Source organism: Cervus canadensis, chromosome 12 (assembly GCF_019320065.1).
Source record: "Cervus canadensis isolate Bull #8, Minnesota chromosome 12, ASM1932006v1, whole genome shotgun sequence".
NCBI classification, from domain to species: domain Eukaryota; kingdom Metazoa; phylum Chordata; class Mammalia; order Artiodactyla; family Cervidae; genus Cervus; species Cervus canadensis.
This window is the reverse complement of record NC_057397.1, coordinates 15577303-15597958: the sequence shown is the minus strand read 5'-3', so window position 1 is coordinate 15597958 and position 20656 is coordinate 15577303. Positions and strand designations below refer to the sequence as shown.

General features: G+C 41.7%; 1 protein-coding gene across 1 annotated transcript in view; it reads left to right on the top strand.

Annotated features, from left to right (window-relative positions):
- Positions 1-20656, top strand: part of LOC122451179 (cuticle collagen 19-like) — a 369564-nt gene extending 348908 nt beyond the window's left edge. The window contains exon 3 of the mRNA XM_043483781.1: positions 20472-20656. The gene's annotated coding sequence lies outside the window, so the exon portion shown is untranslated. The remainder of the gene's footprint in view (positions 1-20471) is intronic.

Genomic DNA, 20656 nt, shown 5'->3' with positions numbered 1-20656 from the left:
TCCTGGGTTGGGAAGATGCCCTGGAGAAGGGAAAGGCTACCCACTCCAGTATTTTGGCCTGGAGAATTCCATGGACTGTATAGTCCATGGGGTCACAAAGAGTCAGACACGATTGAACAACTTCCACTTTCACATAAGTCTTATGTTTGATCAATAAATTTCCATCCTCTATAATGTTAATCTCTTTTTTTTACAAATTAAAAGAAAGTATTTAATATTTATATTTTTACAGATGATCTTAACACCTACCTGAAGTATTCATTTGGACAATTTTTAAGAAATTAGAAAATTCACTTTCAAAACATTATTAACATTGAAATATGAGAGTTTTACAGGTAAAATGAATCAGTCTTAATCAGGAACAAAAGTCCCATAGTGATGAAAATATTTCTTTACATATGCTTTCAAAATTCTTTCTCCAAAGCATGAGTTGTTTTTTTTTTTCAAAAGCCATTATTTTCTCATTTATTGTGAAAAATGTCACTTTCATTTCAAAAAGATTGGTTAAGCGGGCATATTTTGTCCAAAAAAATTGCTGCTAGATAACATATCACCAATAGCTATTGTTTTTAGCTCACAATGTATCTGAGAAAGAGTTCAGACCCAGAGGGGCCATGCTTTTCTTCCATTTTTTCATTGTTGTTATTATTGACTTAAATTATTAGGATCATCTTGACCAGTAGATTCTTTGCAGAAAATATTTTAAGTCACTCGTACATTTTAAAGAGTGTTCATTTATCATAATCAATAATATAGTGTATAGATTCATCTCACCAAGAACATGTAAACGACAACATGTCACTGTATGTTCAGAATGAGATCGCCATTGCCAACTCTGAGTTACAGAGCTCCCACTTCTCTTGCAGACCAGTGACACAGAATCATCCATCCTAGCTATTGAGTGATGGAGCCAGTATCAATCATATATTCAATACTAGCAAAGTATAGTGTATTTCTATTTTCTCAAGATAGAAACTAAATAGAAATTGGAGTTCTAATACCTGGTGGCTCAGTGGTAAAAATAATCCGTGTGCCAATACAGGAGACACTAGTTCAATCCTTTGGTGGGCAAGAGCCCCTGGAGAAGAAAATGGCAACCCACTCCAATGTTCTTGCCTGGGAAATCCCATGGACAGAGGACCCTGGCAGCCTATAGTGCACAGGGTCACAAAGAGTCAGACATGACAGCGACTGAACAACAACAACGAAATGTTTTCTTCAGGCACCTTAAGGGACAATCTCGCACATTCTTAGAATGTACACACCCTATTTTGGACATGACAGCACTAAGCTGTCTCATGCCACCAGTGCCACCACATGGTCACCAAGGAATAATACGATTTATGTTTTTTCTCAGACCTCTATTCTTCCCATTAAGGAGACTCAAGCATTCACAGCTTTCTTCTTTCTGTTCTTCACTACCCTAATTATCAGATTGGAACTTGTAGCCTGAACCTAACTAGGTCACTTGTCTGATAAAACAAGAATATTTATGTTTTGAGGTCGAGAGTCTCCCAATGTAACATATGAAATGTGCAGGACATTGTACAATTCAAGATTACTCAGCATATGAAGACCCAGGAAATCCTCAATCCACTAAGAAAAGACCATCAACAGACAGCGACCTCAAGATGACACAGGGTTATGAGCTGCATTGGGTGCCCCCCAAATTCATGCATTGAAACCCCAACAACCAGTACCTCCGGATGTGACTACCTTTGGAGATAGAGTCCTTAAAAAGGAGATTAAGTTAAAATAAGGTAGTCTTTGCCAGAAAATTATATCAGTGTGTGTTACTTTGCTCAGTTTGCCCTAACAGAGTACTGTAGACTGGGTGGTTTAAACAATAGAACTTAATTTTCTCGAAGTTCTGGATGCTGGATGTTCAAGGTTAAGGCACTAGCTGGAAGGTTTGGTGTCTCCCTGACTTACAGACAGCAGCTTTCCTGCTGTCTTACGTGGTCTTTCACATGGTACATGGGCATCTAATTCAATCTACTCAGTGTCCTTATAAGAAGAGAAAATTTACACACACACACAGAGACACCAGGGATGCCTTGTGAGCATGCTCTTAAATTCCTTACACGATTGGAGGGAAAAAATAGATCCTCAGTGATGTGACCGATGTACCAGTTAAAGGACACAAGCCTTTATTCTTTAGCTTTCTGTGTTCTTTTCCCAACACAACTGCAAACAGAGGTGAGTGACAAATAATGTAATCTCTGTTGTATGTTGGCCACAAAGAACACTCAGAAAGCTTCCTATGGGGGCCAATGGTGGATGTTAATCTGAATTTTTCCAAAGAAAATAAGGAAAACATGTAGATTGGTTTAATAAGCTAAAGTTTTGGAGAATAATAGAAATTGATTTTTAAATTAGCTTAAGTTCTTATAAATCCAGACTCTCTCAATCAACTAACAAAACAAATATTTAAAAAAAAATCCAGAAGGAGAGCATGTGAGGTTTTCTGTTCGATGGTTCCTCCCAACATTGCACATCTATTTTTCTTTTCTGGTCAGTATATCTCCATTATTCCAGAAAGGATCTCAATTCACTTTTAGAATGATGTCTCTTAAAATTGCCCCTTCTGCAACCTCTGGCCAAATATGAGGCTCCGTTGGGAACCACCAGTGATCATATCCCAATTGCTTAACGCCGGGGTTAGCATCTGACCCATAGCAGGCCAATCGAAGTTCTTCCAGTGATTTTCAGAATATAATTAAAGAGGAAACATCTGTTCCCTTTGAGTGGGAAGCTGAGGAAGTGATCCCTGGACTCCAGATATGGGCAAGTGCTTTGTGTAAAGGAATGAAGGTGACCTGCAGAGAAAGGCAAAGACATGATAAGGAGACATTCTGGTCCTTGGTCTAGGGGGAAGGAGGTTCAAGAGGGAGGGGACACATGTACACCCACGGCTGATCCGTGTTGATGTATGGCAGAAACCAACACCATATTCTAAAGGAATTATCCTCCAACTAAAAATAAATAATTTCTTTAAAAGAACATATATTTTGAAAAGTAGATGCTTTAAAAGTTACACCTCAGTAATCTGGGAAAGGTTTCCCTCCCAGACAGTCTGGACCACAGGGGCAAAAGAGGTCCATCCAGGGCGACGCTGCAGGAGGCCACTGCGCAGGTTCCTCTGGACCGCAGCGGCCTGGACCGAGGCTCGCGCTGTCCACAGCCCTGGGCCCAGGCCTGCATCTCGGGGCTCTGGTTGCTTACAATCTGTCCTCTCTGCACTATTTTTAAGAACCACAGGAGCACACTTCCAGTTACAAAGTCTGGGATGAAAGGCACAGCGTAGGAAATACAGTCACTAACGCTGTAGTAACTTTGTGTGGTGACAGATGGTAACTGGACTTACTGAGCTGATCATGTCACAACGCCTAAAACTACTTAATCACTGTTACACCTAAAACTCCAGTAATACCGTAAGTCACTTATACTTCAATAAAATGGAACCATGGGAAATCATGATGATAAAACAGTTTACAGACTGAAAACCTTCCCAGGTCTGCAGGGCGCTGTCATTCAGGTTACTGCCCGGGTCGCTGGGTGTCTCCGCCGGCCGCCATGGCGGCACCAGCGGCGTGTGCCCTCCGGGACGGCAGCCCCACGTGAATGGCGTGCCCGCGTGGGAATCTGGTCTCCTTCGTCATCCGTCAGGGAGGTGCTCGCCTGCGATCAATCGGCCCGCCTTGCGGGGAGGGCAGCGTGCCGCTGGGACCCTGACGAGGCACCAGACCCGACACGCGCAGCTTGGAGAGAGGCACCCCTTCGAGGCCTCCGCTCCTCCCAGAACATCTCCTGTCAGCCCGGCGCTCCCCTCGGCTCCTCCCAGAGCACCTCCCATCCGCTCCGTGCTCCCCTCGCTCCTCCCAGGACACCTCCCGTCCGCTCCGTGCTCCCCGCGCTCCTCCCACAGGACACCTCCCGGCCGCCCGGCCCCCCCTCGCTCCTCCTCCCACAGGACACCTCCCGGCCGCCCGGCCCTCCCTCGCTCCAGCAGGCTGAGGTCTGCCTGGACGGCAGGACGCAGGCCTCAGAGCTGTGGACACTCCCAGCTGTGTTCACCTCTGTACCAACGCCACGGGGGCCTCAAAAAAAACACTCCCTGGGTTAAAGTGCACACACATGAAATTTGAAATCATCGAACGGGGACTTCCCTGGTGGTCCAGTGGCAAAGAACCCGCCTGCCAATGCATGGGTTCAATCCCTGGTTTAGGGAGCTCCCGCACGCCTCTGACCTACCAAGCCCCGGCACCACACGCGCCGAGCTCCTGAGCCCGAGAGCCCCGGCTCTGCATCGGGAGAAGCCGCCGCGGGGAGGAGCCCGCGTGCAGCAAGGGAGACACCCAGCACCGCCAAGAAACAACTGATTAATTTTAAAAAATTAAATAAACATAGTCCAGCTTTTCATTTGTGGTTAATACTTCCAATATTTTATCTACATTGAGCTCTCCTTCCCTCCCTCGGGGCTTCCCTGCTGGCTCAGGCGGTAAAGCCTCCCGCCTGCCGTGCGGGAGACCCGGGCTCGGTCCCTGGGTCGGGAAGGCGGTGCAGGAGACCCGGGCTCGGTCCCTGGGTCGGGAAGGGCCGTGCTGGAGACCCGGGCTCGGTCCCTGGGTCGGGAAGGCGGTGCAGGAGACCCGGGCTCGGTCCCTGGGTCGGGAAGGGCCGTGCTGGAGACCCGGGCTCGGTCCCTGGGTCGGGAAGGTGGTGCAGGAGACCCGGGCTCCGTCCCTGGGTCGGGAAGGCGGTGCAGGAGACCTGGACTCCGTCCCTGGGTCGGGAAGGGCGGTGCGGGAGACCCGGGCTCCGTCCCTGGGTCGGGAAGGGCGGTGCGGGAGACCCGGGCTCCGTCCCTGGGTGGGGAAGGGCCGTGCGGGAGACCCGGGCTCCGTTCCTGGGTCGGGAAGATCCCCTGGAGAAGGAAACAGCAGCCCACTCCAGTCTTCTTGCCTGGAGAATTCCATGAACGGAGGAGCCTGGTAGGCTAGAGTCCACGGGATCTTAGAGCCGGACACGACTGAGCGTTTTCATTTCACTTCCCTACCTTGGGATTATAAAGAACCACTTTTGTATTTTCTTTTAAAATTTGAGGTTTTTCCTTTCAAATTAAAGTCTTTAATCCCATGAGAATTGATTTATCTGTGGTATAGGATAGGGATTTGACTTTCTTTATGAACAGTTAATTACCCTGGCTCCATTTATGCCACAATCTCTCCCCAGTGATCTGCAGGGCAGTCCCTCAGGATTTGCTTCCTCTTCATAAAGGTCCGTATGTATTCCTGGACTGTGCATTCTGCTTTTCGGCAATGCTTTCATTTGCCAGTTTGTCTTTGTGTTAACTCCATTCTGTCTTAATTACTGTTGTTTCATTTTATATCTTGATGTCTGATTGAGCAGGTTGTCTTGTTTTGAGTCCTTGAGCATTTTGACTGTTTTTTGATTTTTGCTTTTTTATGTAAAGTTTAGCATGAACGTATTAAGTTTTATAAAAGAATACTTTGGGGATTTGGGTTGGAAATGCATTGAATATTAACGTGGATTTTAGAAAGGATTGACATTTCTTACAGTATTGTCTTCTTATCTGTGAACATGTCTTTACATTTTTTTATGGCTTTCTTAAAGTTTTATGATTGTTTTTCATGCAGAAATTACAAAGCTTTTGTTAGGTTTATTCCTAGTTACTGATTGCTTTTTGTTATTGTGAACTGTGTCTGTGGGGAAAATTCTCTTTTGTTCTTTTTACTGGAAAATAGAAATGCAGTTGAGATTTTCATGTTGATTAAAATATTGTTACCTTGCCAAACTCATGAATTGTTTTTTCCTTAAAAATTTTTTAACCTTTAATCTCTTTCTCTTATAAAGTTGGCTAGGACCTGCATACAGTGTTGAGTAGAAGTATTGATCGTGGACTTGTTTGTCTCATTTTGATTCTAAAGGGAATGTTTTAAGAGTTCTTCATTAAGGACTATTTATTATAGGCTTTGGTAAGGGTAGATATCTTTTATTCTTCTATTCTTTGCTAAGGTTTTTTTTTTTTTTTAATCACAAGTATAGCTTCATGAAAAGCTCTTTGTGCATCTTTGACCTGATCATATGTCAGTCCTTTTTGCTTACATCTGTTAATGTGGTGAAAAACAGTTCTAGGTTTTCTGACCCAACTTTGCTTTTCTGAGATGAGCCAAATTTTTTTTTTTTTTAACTTTTTAGTTCAGAGTAGGGCTAGGAGTGGAAGGAGGGGTGGTAGTGGGAGGTGATGAAGCAGGGAAAAAGCTAGAAAGGATGGTCATTTCAGTGCTAATACAATCACTGATTATTTTGGAGCCTGTATATTCTTAGGAGGCTGTGTAATGAAATGAATAGATATTTATTTGATCTTTTCCAAAATTGTCCATGGGGAAAATGTATTTTCTTTATATATAGAGTTGTAATTTTTTATTTTGCCTGTTATTTTCACTCTTCTTATTTATAATTTCTTTAAAGTTTAATCATGTGTGTAAATTTTATGATGAATTTTGAATATATGAAGTAGAGTAATGAGCCACAGTAAAAATTCCTATCTTTTCTTTGAAACAAACATTTATTTTAAAGAATTTGAGGTTTTGCAACTGCAAAATAGGTTATGTATTTGTTTTACAGAATGTACTTAAGCCTGTAGAATCTTTAGGTTGGCATGATCACAGTACCTGTTGTCCACAAATGCATCTTATAGTATGTTTATTGCTGTGTGTTTCAAAGCATACCTGAGTTTAGGTCTTAGAGAAATCCCATTGTAGAAAGTCCAGTAATCAGGGCTTGGTGATGACAGCAGCCAGGAGATCAGTGAGAAGGTTCTGGACAACATTCCCAAAGCCTAGTGATACCATCTTTATGAAGCTACTGCCTCAGGCTTTCCAGTTATGCTGCTGTGGTTTATTCTTTAAGGAATCATCGTAATTTTACAGAGGATGTTAATGGGAAGGTAACATTGGGTTCCCCAGAAAGTTTGTTCATGTTTTTCCATACGGTATTACAGGAAAACTCGAATGAACTTTTTGGCCAACCCAATATTTACTTTACAGAAAGTCACAATTACACAGAGGAATATTATAACTGGTACTGCTTGAACAGTTTCCTGAAAAATAATTTACCAACTCATTCCCTGCCTCCTTTCCCGTCTCCCTTTCTTGTGACTCTGGGCAAGCTACTTCACCCTTTAAAGCCTCATCAAGGAAAAGAGGCAAATAATTTTAATCTGATTAGATTGTTAGTCTTCAGTGAAATAAATCATGCACGGTGTGTCTCAAACACAGTAAGTGCGTATGAAATGGCAGCCTAGTAGATCGTTTTTGAAGACAGTGTCTAACTTTATCATATGCATTTATTATATACAGTGTCTGAACTAGGAGTTCAAAAGTGACAGTGATCCTCTTAAAAATAAGTAAGGCCTTGATAGAAAAACGAGAAAGGACTAGTTTTACAAATGCAGAGTAAAAAGAGTCGACGTTATTTAGTAGCTCACTAAAAACACTGTGAAAGAAGGCACCATATTGTATGTGCATGTGCAGAAACACACCGTAGTGCACACCTTTTACTTTTCAAACAGTGAAGTTCATGTCCAGGAGGCATGGTTCTGATGGCATTATAGATTGAGATGTATCTTTGTAAAGCATTTTGGCATTAGGTATCAAGACCTCTACATATCATAAAACATTTTAACTTACATCAACAAAGATTTGTGTTGGGTGTAGCCAGGATAATTCTTCAGATTGTCCTCTGCAGAGAGGGGCCACATCTGTATGTCAGGCACAGCACAGGAATGCCACCTTTGGGGCCATGGGTGGGTTTGGGGATCGGGGTCTTCCCACCACACTGGAGCAGTGGTCCCCTCAGATTGTCCTCTGCAGAGAGGGGCCACATCTGTATGTCAGGCACAGCACAGGAATGCCACCTTTGGGGTCATGGGTGGGTTTGGGGATCAGGGTCTTCTCGCCACACTGGAGCAGCGGCCCCCGGTGTATAAGCGCAGCAGCGCTGGAGGCGTGCCTGGACTTGGGTGCTGAGGCTCCATGGCCACACCAGTGCACGCAGCAGTGTCTCGTTCTGTAAGGACTTTTTTTTTTTTTATTTATTTTTTTCCAGTGGGTTTTGTCATACATTGATATGAATCAGCCATGGATTTACATGTATTCCCAATCCCGATCCCCCCTCCCACCTCCCTCTTCACCCGATTCCTCTGGGTCTTCCCAGTGCACCAGGCCGGAGCACTTGTCTCATGCATCCCACCTGGGCTGGTGATCTGTTTCACCATAGATAGTATACATGCTGTTCTTTTGAAATATCCCACCCTCACACTTCTCCCACAAAGTTCAAAAGTCTGTTTCTGTTATTTCTGTGTCTCTTTTTCTGTTTTGATATAGGTTATCGTTTATCACCTTTCTAAATTCCATATATATGTGTTAGTATGCTGTAATGTCTTATCTTTCTGACTTACTTCACTCTGTATAATAGACTCCTGTGTCATCCACCTAATTAGAACCGATTCAAATGTATTCTTTTTAACGGCTGAGTAATATTCTGCTGTGTATATGTACCACAGCTTCCTTATCCATTCATCTGCTGATGGGCATCTAGGTTGCTTCCATGTCCTGGCTATTATAAACAGTGCTGCTATGAACATTGGGGTGCACGTGTCTCTTTCAGATCTGGTTTCCTCAGTGTGTATGCCCAGAAGTGGTATTGCTGGGTCATATGGCAATTCTATTTCCAGTTTTTTAAGAAATCTCCACACTGTTTTCCATAGCGGCTGTACTAGTTTGCATTCCCACCAACAGTGTAAGAGGGTTCCCTTTTCTCCACACCCTCTCCAGCATTTATTGCTTGTAGACTTTTGGATAGCAGCCATCCTGACTGGTGTGTAATGGTACCTCATTGTGGTTTGATTTGCATTTCTCTAATAATGAGTGATGTTGAGCATCTTTTCATGTGTTTGTTAGCCATCTGTATGTCTTCTTTGGAGAAATGTCTGTTTAGTTCTTTGGCCCATTTTTTGATTGGGTCATTTATTTTTCTGGAATTGAGCTGCAGGAGTTGCTTGTATATTTTTGAGATTAATCCTTTGTCTGTTTCTTCATTTGCTATTATTTTCTCCCAATCTGAGGGCTGTCTTTTCACCTTACTTATAGTTTCCTTTGTAGTGCAAAAGCTTTTAAGTTTCATTAGGTCCATTTGTTTAGTTTTGCTTTTATTTCCAATATTCTGGGGGTGGTCATAGAGGAATCTTGCGTTGATTAGTCGGAGAGTGTTTGCTATGTTCTCCTCTAGGAGTTTTATAGTTCTGGTCTTACATTTAGATCTTTAATTCCATTTTGATTTATTTTTGTGTTGTGTTTAGAAAGTGTTTAGGTTTCATCTTTTAACAAGTGGTTGACATTTCAGCACCACTGTTAAGAGGTTGTCTTTTTTCCATTGTATATCCTTGCCTCCTTTGTCAAAGATAAGGTGTCCATAGGTCGTGGATTTATCTCTGGGCTTTCTATTCTGTTCCATTGATCTATATTTCTGTCTTTGTGCCAGTACCATACTGTCTTGATGACTGTGGCTTTGTAGTAGAGTCTGAAGTCAGGCAGGTTGATTCCTCCAGTTCCATTCTTCTTTCTCAAGATTACTTTGGCTATTCGAGGTTTTTGTATTTCCATACAAATTGTGAAATTCTTTGGTCTAGTTCTGTGAAAAATACCGTTGGTAACTTGATAGGGATTGCATTGAATCTATAGATTGCTTTGGGTAGAATAGCCATTTTGACAATATTGATTCTTCCAATCCATGAACACGGTATGTTTCTCCATCTGTTTGTGTTCTCTTTGATTTCTTTCATCAGTGTTTTATAGTTTTCTATGTATAGGTCCTTTGTTTCTTTAGGTAGATATACTTCTAAGTATTTTATTCTTTTTGTTGCAATGGTGAATGGTATTGTTTCCTTAATTTCTCTTTCTGTTTTTTCATTGTTAGTATATAGGAATGCAAGAGATTTCTGTGTGTTAATTTTATATCCTGCAACTTTACTATATTCATTGATTAGCTCTAGTAATTTTCTGGTAGAGTCTTTAGGGTTTTCTATGTAGAGGATCATGTCATCTGCAAACAGCGAGAGTTTCACTTCTTCTTTTCCTATCTGGATTCCTTTTACTTCTTTTTCTGCTCTGATTGCTGTGGCCAAAACTTCCAACACTATGTTGAATAGTAGTGGTGAGAGTGGCACCCTTGTCTTGTTCCTGATTTCAGGGGAAATGCCTTCAATTTTTCACCATTGAGGGTGATGCTTGCTGTGGGTTTGTCGTATATAGCTTTTATTATGTTGAGGTATGTTCCTTCTATTCCTGCTTTTTGGAGAGTTTTAATCATAAATGAGTGTTGAATTTTGTCAAAGGCTTTCTCTGCATCTATTGAGATAATCATATGGTTTTTATCTTTCAATTTGTTAATGTGGTGTATTACATTGATTGATTTGCGGATATTAAAGAATCCTTGCATTCCTGGGATAAAGCCCACTTGGTCATGGTGTATGATTTTTTTAATATGTTGTTGGATTCTGTTTGCTAGAATTTTGTTAAGGATTTTTGCATCTGTGTTCATCAGTGATATTGGCCTGTAGTTTTCTTTTTTTGTGGCATCTTTGTCTGGTTTTGGAATTAGGGTGATGGTGGCCTCATAGAATGAGTTTGGAAGCTTACCTTCATCTGCAATTTTCTGGAAGAGTTTGAGTAAGATAGGTGTTGGGGTCCCTTAATGGACCGGAATCTGGAGGTACGGAGTCGACGATAAGAAAGTGAAAGAGAGAAAGAGGCCGATGTCCCTTGGTTTACGCAGAGGACCAATAAAGTCCTTGACACAGGACTTGCATCGCTCACGAAGGCACCAGGCGCCCTCTCGAGGGGGTCTTAGAAGCCCGGGCAGAAAAGTGAGCACGACGGGTCTCCACGCTCCAGAGAGTCAGCCAGAAAAGGAGAGAGAGAGAGAGAAAGACAAAAAAAGACCCGGGGACCCAAGCTCTGATGGAGCAAAGGTGCTTTAATGATTTTTCTATGAGTATATATAGGCTGCAGTACAAGAAACTTCTTTCGGGAATGATAGAGATCAGAAAACCAAATGTACAGCAAACGTTACCAAGGAAACATGGGCTAAAAGTAGTCACAAGGTCAGAAGACAATCTCTATCTCAAGAAAGGGGAAGGAGACTAAGCTGTTTTGTCCTAAGGAGAATGTTTACTAAAGGAGACTCATGCTTGCCTCACACAATGACCTCAGTCCCTGGGAGCAGCGTGCTGTTCCGCTTGAAGAGGGACAAAGGACTCATGAGAGACAGCACGTAGGAATCCTCCCGTTAAACATTCCCTGACAGATAGGTGTTAGCTCCTCTCTAAATTTTTGGTAGAATTCAGCTGTGAAGCCATCTGGTCCTGGGCTTTTGTTTGCTGGAAGATTTTTGATGACAGTTTCGATTTCCTTGCTTGTGATGGGTCTGTTAAGATCTTCTATTTCTTCCTGGTTCAGTTTTGGAAAGTTATACTTTTCTAAGAATTTGTCCATTTCATCCAAGTTGTCCATTTTATTGGCATAGAGCTGCTGGTAGTAGTCTCTTATGATCCTTTGTATTTCAGTGTTGTCTGTTGTGATCTCTCCATTTTCATTTCTAATTTTGTTAATTTGGTTTTTCTCTCTTTGTTTCTTAATGAGTCTTGCTAATGGTTTGTCAATTTTGTTTATTTTTTCAAAAAACCAGCTTTTAGCTTTGTTGATTTTTGCTATGGTCTCTTTAGTTTCTTTTGCATTTATTTCTGCCCTGATTTTTAAGATTTCTTTCCTTCTGCTAACTCTGGGGTTCTTCATTTCTTCCTTCTCTAATTGCTTTAGGTGTAGAGTTAGGTTATTTATTTGGTTTTTTTCTTGTTTCTTGATGTAAGCCTGTAATGCTATGAACCTTCCCCTTAGCACTGCTTTTACAGTGTCCCATAGGTTTTGGGTTGTTGTGTTTTCATTTTCATTCATTTCTATACATATTTTGATTTCTTTTTTGATTTCTTCTATGATTTGTTGGTTATTCAGAAGCGTGTTATTTAGCCTCCATATGTTTGAAGTTTTAACAATTTTTTTTCCTGTAATTGAGATCTAATCTTACTGCACTGTGGTCAGAAAAGATGACTGGAATGATTTCAATTTTTTTGAATTTTCCAAGACCAGATTTATGGCCCAGGATGTGATCTATTCTGGAGAAGGTTCCGTGTGCACTTGAGAAAAAGGTGAAGTTGATTGTTTTGGGGTGAAATGTCCTATAGATATCAATTAGGTCTAGCTGGTCCATTGTGTCATTTAAGGTTTGTGTTTCCTTGTTAATTTTCTGTTTAGTTGATCTATCCATAGTTGTGAGTGGGGTATTAAAGTCTCCCACTATTATTGTGTTACTATTAATTTCCTCTTTCATACTCGTTAGCGTTTGCCGTACATATTGCGGTGCTCCTATGTTGGGTGCATATATATTTATAATTGTATATCCTCTTCTTGGATTGATCCTTTGATCATTATGTAGTGTCCTTCTTTGTCTCTTTTCACATCCTTTATTTGAAAGTCTATTTTATCTGATATGAGTATTGCGACTCCTGCTTTCTTTTGGTCTCCGTTTGCATGAAATATTTTTTTCCAGCCCTTCACTTTTAGTCTGTATGTGTCTCTTGTTTTGAGGTGGGTCTCTTGTAGACAGCATATATAGGGGTCTTGTTTTTGTATCCATTCAGCCAATCTTTTGTCTTTTGGTTGGGGCATTCAACCCATTTACATTTAGGGTAATTATTGATAGGTGTGGTCCCGTTGCCATTTACTTTGTTGTTTGGGGTTCACGTTTATACAACCTTTCTGTATTTCCTGTCTAGAGAAGATCCTTTAGCATTTGTTGAAGAGCTGGTTTGGTGGTGCTGAATTCTCTCAGCTTTTGCTTATCTGTAAAGCTTTTGAATTCTCCTTCATATCTGAATGAGATCCTTGCTGGATACAGTAATCTAGGTTGTAGGTTATTCTCTTTCATTACTTTCAGTACGTCCTGCCATTCCCTTCTGGCCTGGAGGGTTTCTATTGATAGATCAGCTGTTATCCTTATGGGAATCCCTTTGTGTGTTATTTGTTGTTTTTCCCTTGCTGCTTTTAATATTTGTTCTTTGTGTTTGATCTTTGTTAATTTGATTAATATGTGTCTTGGGGTGTTTCGCCTTGGGTTTATCCTGTTTGGGACTCTCTGGGTTTCTTGGATTTGGGTGGCTATTTCCTTCCCCATTTTAGGGAAGTTTTCAGCTATTATCTCCTCGAGTATTTTCTCATGGCCTTTCTTTTTGTCTTCTTCTTCTGGAACTCCTATGATTTGAATGTTGGGGCGTTTCACATTGTCCCAGAGGTCCCTGAGGTTGTCCTCATTTCTTTTGATCCTTTTTTCTTTTTTCCTCTCTGCTTCATTTATTTCCACCATTTTATCTTCTACCTCACTTATCCTATCTTCTGCCTCCGTTATTCTACTCTTGGTTCCCTCCAAAGTGTTTTTGATCTCATTCATTGCATTATTCATTTTTAATTGACTCTTTTTTATTTCTTCTAGGTCTTTATTAAACAGTTCTTGAATCTTTTCAATCTTTGTTTCCAGGCTATTTATCTGTAACTCCATTTTGTTTTCAATATTTTGGATCATTTTTATTATCATTATTCTAAATTCTTTTTCAGGTAGATTCCCTATCTCCTCCTCTTTTGTTTGACTTGGTGGGCATTTTTCATGTTCCTTTACCTGTTGGGTATTTCTTTGCCTTTTCATCTTGTTTAGATTGCTGTATCTGGAGTGGGCTTTCTGTATTCTGGAGGTCTGTGGTTCCTTTTTATTGTGGAGGATTAACCCAGTGGGTGGGGTTAGACGATTGGCTTGTCAAGATTTCCTGGTTAGGGGAGCTTGTGTCAGTGTTCTGGTGCGTGGAACTTGATTTCTTTTCTTTGGAGAGCAATGGAGTGCCCAGTAATGAGTTTTGAGATGGGTCTATGTGTTAGGTGTGTCCTTGGGCAGCCTGTATGTTGATGTTCAGGGCTATGTTCCTGTGTTGCTGGAGAATTTGCGTGGTATGTCTTGCTCTAAAACTTATTGGCTCTTGGGTGGTGGTTGGTTTCAGTGTAGGTATGGAGGCTTTTGGACGGTCACTTATTACTTAAAGTTCCATGTAGTCAGGAGTTTTCTGGTGTTCTCAGGTTTTGGGCTTAAGTCTCCTGCCTCTGGATTTCAGTTTTATTCTTCTGTAGTCTCAGGACTTCTCCAACTATACAGCCCTGATAAGAAAACTTCTAGGTTAATGGCTAAAAGATTCTCCCCCGTTAGGGACACCCAGAGAGGTTCACAGAGTTACATGAAGAAGAGGAGAGGGAGGAGGGAGATAGAGATGAACAGGAGGAGAAAAGGGGGACTCAAGAGGAGAGAGACAGATCTACGCAGCTGTCTGTTCCCAGAGTGTTCTCCGTAGCCCAGTCACCTACAAGGATTCACAGAATTGGATTGGGAAGAGAAGGGGAAAGGAGGAAATAGAGGTGTTCTGAGGTAGAAAACAGAGAGTCAAGATTGGGAGAGAATAATCTTCGGTTTAAAAATAGGGCTTCTCTTTTTTTTTTTTGTAAGGTTATAGTGTATTGAAAATGAAAATTAAGGAGTAGTAGAGGAGTACTAGAGGACTTTAAAAGAAATAAGAGAAAAAGAAAAATAGAAAATAGAAGAGAAAAAGGAAAGAAAAAAAAGAAAAAAAAAGAAAGAAAAAGAAAAAAAAAAAAAAAAAATTTTTTTTTTCCCCCTAATTAAAAAATCGTAAAAGTCTGTGGAAATGAAAGTTAAGGAGTAATGGGGGAGTAATAGGGGATTTTAAAGGAAAACAAAAGAGAAGAAAGAAAAAAGAAAAAAAAATTAAAAAAATAAAAAAAATTTAAAAAAAAAAAAAAGAGAAAAAAGTAAAATTATATCTAGGAGTTTCTCTGGAGCTGTTGCGGTCAGTGTGGGTTCGGCTCAGTTTCAGATAGCTCCTCGTTCCAGCTTACGCTTCTCGATATCTACAGGCCCCTTCCGGTGTAGTCAATGTTTCCTAGAGGGATTTTAATTCTGTTGCACCAGTCCCTTCTGAAGCGGTTCCCTTTGTTTATTTGGCTTCTGTTTGCCGGTCTCTTCAGAGCCTCATTTCCGCCCTGACACAGGCGGGCGGAGGTGGACTCTTACTCAGGTAGCTAGTTCCGTCGCTCTGCGGGGCAGGGAGGGCCTTGCGCTGTGGGGACAGGCTTGCGCCGCGGGGATGGGCTGGGGCTGCCGGGAGGGGCTGACGCTGCTTTCTCCGTCTGCGCTGCTCAGGCTCCCGGCCGGTCTATATGGAGCGCGCCCCGCGCTGCGCGAGGTTCCAGCCCTCGGGTGTTCCACAAAAGCGCGGAAGGAAAAGCTGCGCCCCCTCTCTGTGCCTTCCCCGTCAGAGCGGTGCAGGCAGCCAGGGGCTTGGTGGGCGCACTATCCCCAGGTGTGGCGCACTCACTCCCTTCCGCGGACCCAGTCTCAGTTTCCGCTGGCGCCAGTCGGGCGTGCGCGCCTTCCGCCCTCCGCGTCCCCAGCCCCAGTCCCCGCCCGCGCCGGTCGGGTGCCTGCGGCCTGTGTCTCGCCGTGACCTTCCCCTCCCCGCTGCCTCCGGCGGGGCTGGGCCGGTCCGCAGCCTGCGAGCTCCTCTCTGGACCCTCTCGGTCTCTTTGTTCTGCGAACGGCCGGCAGTGTGTTCGGCGGTTAATTTACTCTCTCTATTTTGGTCTCCCACAGTTCAAGTTGGAAACTCACAGAAGTTCCCTCCGATTGTCCTCAGGGCACTCCGGCCGGACCCTACCCCAAGCAATGCCGCCTAAGAGCTCCCGGGAGGGATCTCCGTCCTTAGCTCTTTTGTCTCACTTTTTATCTTTTATATTTTGTCCTACCTCCTTTTGAAGACAATGGGCTGCTTTTCTGGGCGCCTGATGACCTCAGCTAGCGATCCGAAGTTGTTTTGCAAAGTTTGCTCTGCATTCAGTTATTCTTTTGATGAATTTGTAGGAGAGAAAGTGGTCTCCCCGTCCTACTCCTCCGCCATCTTGGCTCCTCCCCCTCTGTAAGGACTTAAACTCGTCTCTGTCTGGTCTATGTAGGCTGAGAAGGTTGTATCTTAGTTTAGTGTGGAACTACTTCACCACAGTTTATTAAGTTTTCTTTCTTCACTGCCCTGTGATGATTATACATTCCTCCCATGGAATGTTCTTTTTATACCTTATACCTTCTTTTTCTTCTTGCCCAGATTGTATTCATTTTCCAAAATCTGCTTCAGCTACCAGAGCTCCATAGCGTCATAAAATCTTTCCTAATACCTGATTTCCAGGCTCTACTCCTAGCTGGAATTCCGTGATTGCTGCAGCACTCTGTGTAGCTATTTCTCATGATACTCATTTTCACCTTAAATATTTTAATTGCTATACTCAGACTAGACATTTTTAGAGTGCACAATCTTTTTCATCATAGTATCTCCTAGGGTATCTCTTTTAGTGGTATATACATAAACAGACTTTGTGATAAATACTTGGTGTTGGGTTTTTTCTTTTTTAAACATGTATATACAGTTGGACCTATTCTAATTTCTGATTTCTTCCCCTCACTGTATATCTAACCCAGGGCCAAAAAATTTTAATTTTTGATGAGTAGGATGGATCCATCTCACCTGTTATTCTGTCTCTCAGAAAATTTTTATAGACTTGCATGTTTCCTTTTTCTCAAATAGACACAGAATACCTTGTCAAGTTCTCAGATTTAAAACTTATCAGATATTTGTTGGAATTATGTCATAATGCACTTTTCGTAATATTGTCTGATCTGTGAGTATAATCAGTAGGCCCTTTATTTCAAGTGCTCTTTTCTAAGATAGCTTTTTAAATTGCTCTGTGTATATTAAGGGGAACTTAAAAAAATTGAATTCAGTTATGTTTTATCATATACCCAAGTGGAGGAGAACTGCAACCTAGGTGGAAAAGGTTGAACTTTTCCATGGGGTTATTTCAACACCATTTATTAATGCAGTTAGATTTATGTACCATCATTTGAAATACTGCAAAGCTGTAAATGTGGCTGACAGTGCTCTGAAGTCATAACTCTTCTATTTTATGTTTTGTTGGAGGCAAAGAAATTGGTTTGTAGATAAAAGATCCTGGATTGTCTAATTTACATGTCATCTAATATTCACTACTTATGACTTGACGTTTGATTTCAAAGGGTGAAAACAATTACAGGTGTTTTATTATTTCATGATTTACTAAGAATTAAACAGAATCAACAGAGCTTTTCCCCCATGGTGTTATGTAAGTGGCACTGGTTTTTCTTCTGTGGTTTATGCAAGTGGCCAGCCAAGCCACTTGTTTTATTTCTGGGTGGCTGCAGTAGGTCTTAGGGAAGGAAGTTTTCGTTTGGCAGGAAAAGCAGAACTGTGTTTATTCATTCCATTTGTAGTAGCGTTGATCCACGAGGAGCTTGTGAGAAAAACCAGAGTGGTTAGGCTTTGAACAAAAGTAGCTCCTGTTCATCTCTTATCTGATCGAGGAAAGTATAACAACAGATTAAGGATTAATAGTATAGCAGCAATTAGAAACAGTACAAAGTTCTGAAGCAGAAGCTGCAAACTGATGGTTCATCAACCAAATACAGCCCTCAGACTCTTTATTTTGGCCTACTGAATGTTTCCAAAACTTAACTCAATTACTTCATAACATCTCAAAATGGTTTTATATGAGTACCTAGCAGTGGATCACCTGCCTTTTTAGCCTGACATGTTAGTAGCTGTGGCAATCTATAGACGAGGCCCCAGTTAGCACTTCTGACATGATCTCAGCATCTCACTTTGCACCACCTGTTCTGGAGGCTCTTGAATACAAAAGTAATAGTAGATCTAATAATGTTAATGCAGCTCAGCCTTCGACAGTGAGTGGATAGGAGGTAGAATAGAAAGCATGAAGATTTTAGGTAGTGAGAGTTGTAGTTGAAAAGGGATATGTGAGAAAGAGTAATTGCAGAGAAATCCAAGGTTTTTAACTGAGCAACTGTAAGGATAGAAGTGTCATCAAATGATGGGGGAGACTGCGGGGTCTGTCAGGCATGGGCAGTGAGATGAGTTCAGTTTTGAACATGTTAAGTTTGAGCTATCTGTTAAAACATCCTAGTGGAGATACTGAGTAGGGAATGCTGTGAAAGTGCAGAGATGGAGAAGTGTCTGGACTGGATAAATAAATTTGAGCAAGTTTTAGATTTTGCTAAATTTAGACTCAGAGAGTTATGAGATAGGATGAAGTCACAAGGAGAGCGGAGGACTTGCAACTGAGTCCTGGGACATGTCAGCATTCAGGGATTTCAAAAAAGTTCAGCACAGGAGATGAAGAGGGAGCATCCAGTGGGGTGGGACAGAAAGGAAAGGAGGTGTGGTGTCCTGAAGGACAAGTGTCTAGACATGTTTTCACCTCCTAAAGCAGAGCCCAAGACAGGGACTCTTCAGACAGGTGATTTCTTGGGGGAAGTGTTAATGAGAAACACAAGTTGGAGAACTGGGGCAAGTGAAACAGAAAAGGAAAGTCAATCTAAGGGAGTATTATTGACCTGGTCACTTCTGTGAGCATTTGGGCTTGATCTTGAAGAAACCCCCTGAGAAGATATGAAGAATACGCCTATTGGTGGGAGGAGGAGGGTGTTTGTCTACCAGACTTCATCTCACCAATGGCCAGTGATTGCCCAGGCTCTTGGTATTAACACCTTCATACTTCCAGGTTCATTATGACTCAGGATGGCCTAAGAGTTCCTGTAGGCGTCTCTTATTGCAAAGCCTCTGAGCAGGAAGTGAGCCCCACCAGTGCAGCAAGCCGCTAAGGGGAGGTGCCTCAGCTGGAGTAAAAACGAGAGGCGGGGCGGGAGGGTGTCCTGTGCAGCCCACCATTAGGTGCTTGCCATTTAGTTCCACCTACTACTAAGCTTTCAAGATGGTGGCTGACCACAGTTTCTACATTAGACTTACGACAGAAGGAATGACGTTCTTTAGTTCAGTCAACTACTAAGTTTAGATTGTCCTCACCTTCAGCCAGCCACCTTCAACAGGCTGAGGCATTTTCCTGGTGGAGTGACCCAGACTTTTCCTCCCCAAGGGATCAGCGCCTGTGGTTACTTTATGCTTTCTGGGCTGTGTTGCGATAGTTGTCCATTTATGGTTGTCAGTGGGCATGGCAGCCTCAGTCCCATCCCCTGGGTTCTCTGTACACTGTCTCTTGTGTAGGAGCTGCCATGAGTCCTCATGGTGAGGGGTCAGTTTACAGGACCCTCTCCCATTATTCTCCTGTTGGTTACTGCTTCAGAATTCTTCTTGCATCTCCTGACAGAAGTGCCTTCCCTTCTTCCCTAGAATCAGAAATTTTAATTCAGTGGACCCTAAGGTTGCCAATCTACTGTTCATCTTTTGGTTCCTATATCTGTATAATTTTCTTTCTTTTTTTCTTATTTTTTTTTTACTCTATCAGAGATAGCACCACATTTCTACCTTGGGAAGAGTGTGTCAGATCATGTACCACTGGGAGAACTGTGCCCAATTCCCTCAAGATGCTGCCAATTTTTTATACATAGGAAGTTTTGTTAAATTTCTTAATCTCGGACTCTTGGGTTGTACCAGATAAATAGGGAAAGAAATCTCATAAAAGTGGTTAGTTACATTAGTCAAATGTTTCCCTTCATTCTATGTGAATTCAGCTAGTCATATGGCTATAGTTGTTCTTAGTTGCAAAGTTAAATTCATTCTGAAAACTTTATTTCACCTAAAATTATTTAATAAGGCTTTGAAATAGGAAAACCAGTCCTTGAGAGGACTTTGTGGTTCAGTGAGTTTAGCCAAATGTGCCTCTGGCATAATTGTCATGGAATATAAGGATCTTAGTACTTGTAGTAAAACTGATTTTCTAATACATTGAAACTGAACTTAAATTGTGATAAGAATATAGAAACATGCCTCTTTTGATAATTTTACATGAATAAGGAGGAATTGCTAGTTTTTTCTCTTATCATCTGAGTAAAGAATTTCTTTATTTTTTTTCTCTTGTTACCTCCTGCTTCATAAGCTCTGATGAGAACTGAGTACTTGGTACACCTGTTTGTCTTTGAATATCTTGATGGTGACAACTAGGGTATATCACTTACTGATATTTCTCAGGGCTTAAGATAACGCCTTAGTAAGTCCTCCATAAAGAGTTGTTGAGTTAACCCAAGAGGGGAAGGATATGGCTTATACATGTGATATATGATAGCATTGATGAACTTAGTGGTTAAAGTTAGTTTTAATAAAATTAAACCTTGTTTTAAAAATAATGTTATAGACTGTCTTCCTTTTTCCTTTCTTTAAACAGATAGGAGGGACACGAACAGAATCACCAGCACTGGCTGAAGGTAAATATGTCTTTGGGGGAAATGATTATTCAAATACATGTGAAAAGTTATGGTTTAAATGAAAAGTGATATCTGCTAAACATAATTTAAGAAAAATGTCCTGTGCATATTATTGAACTGCTAAAAATGTCTCTAGGAAATACCC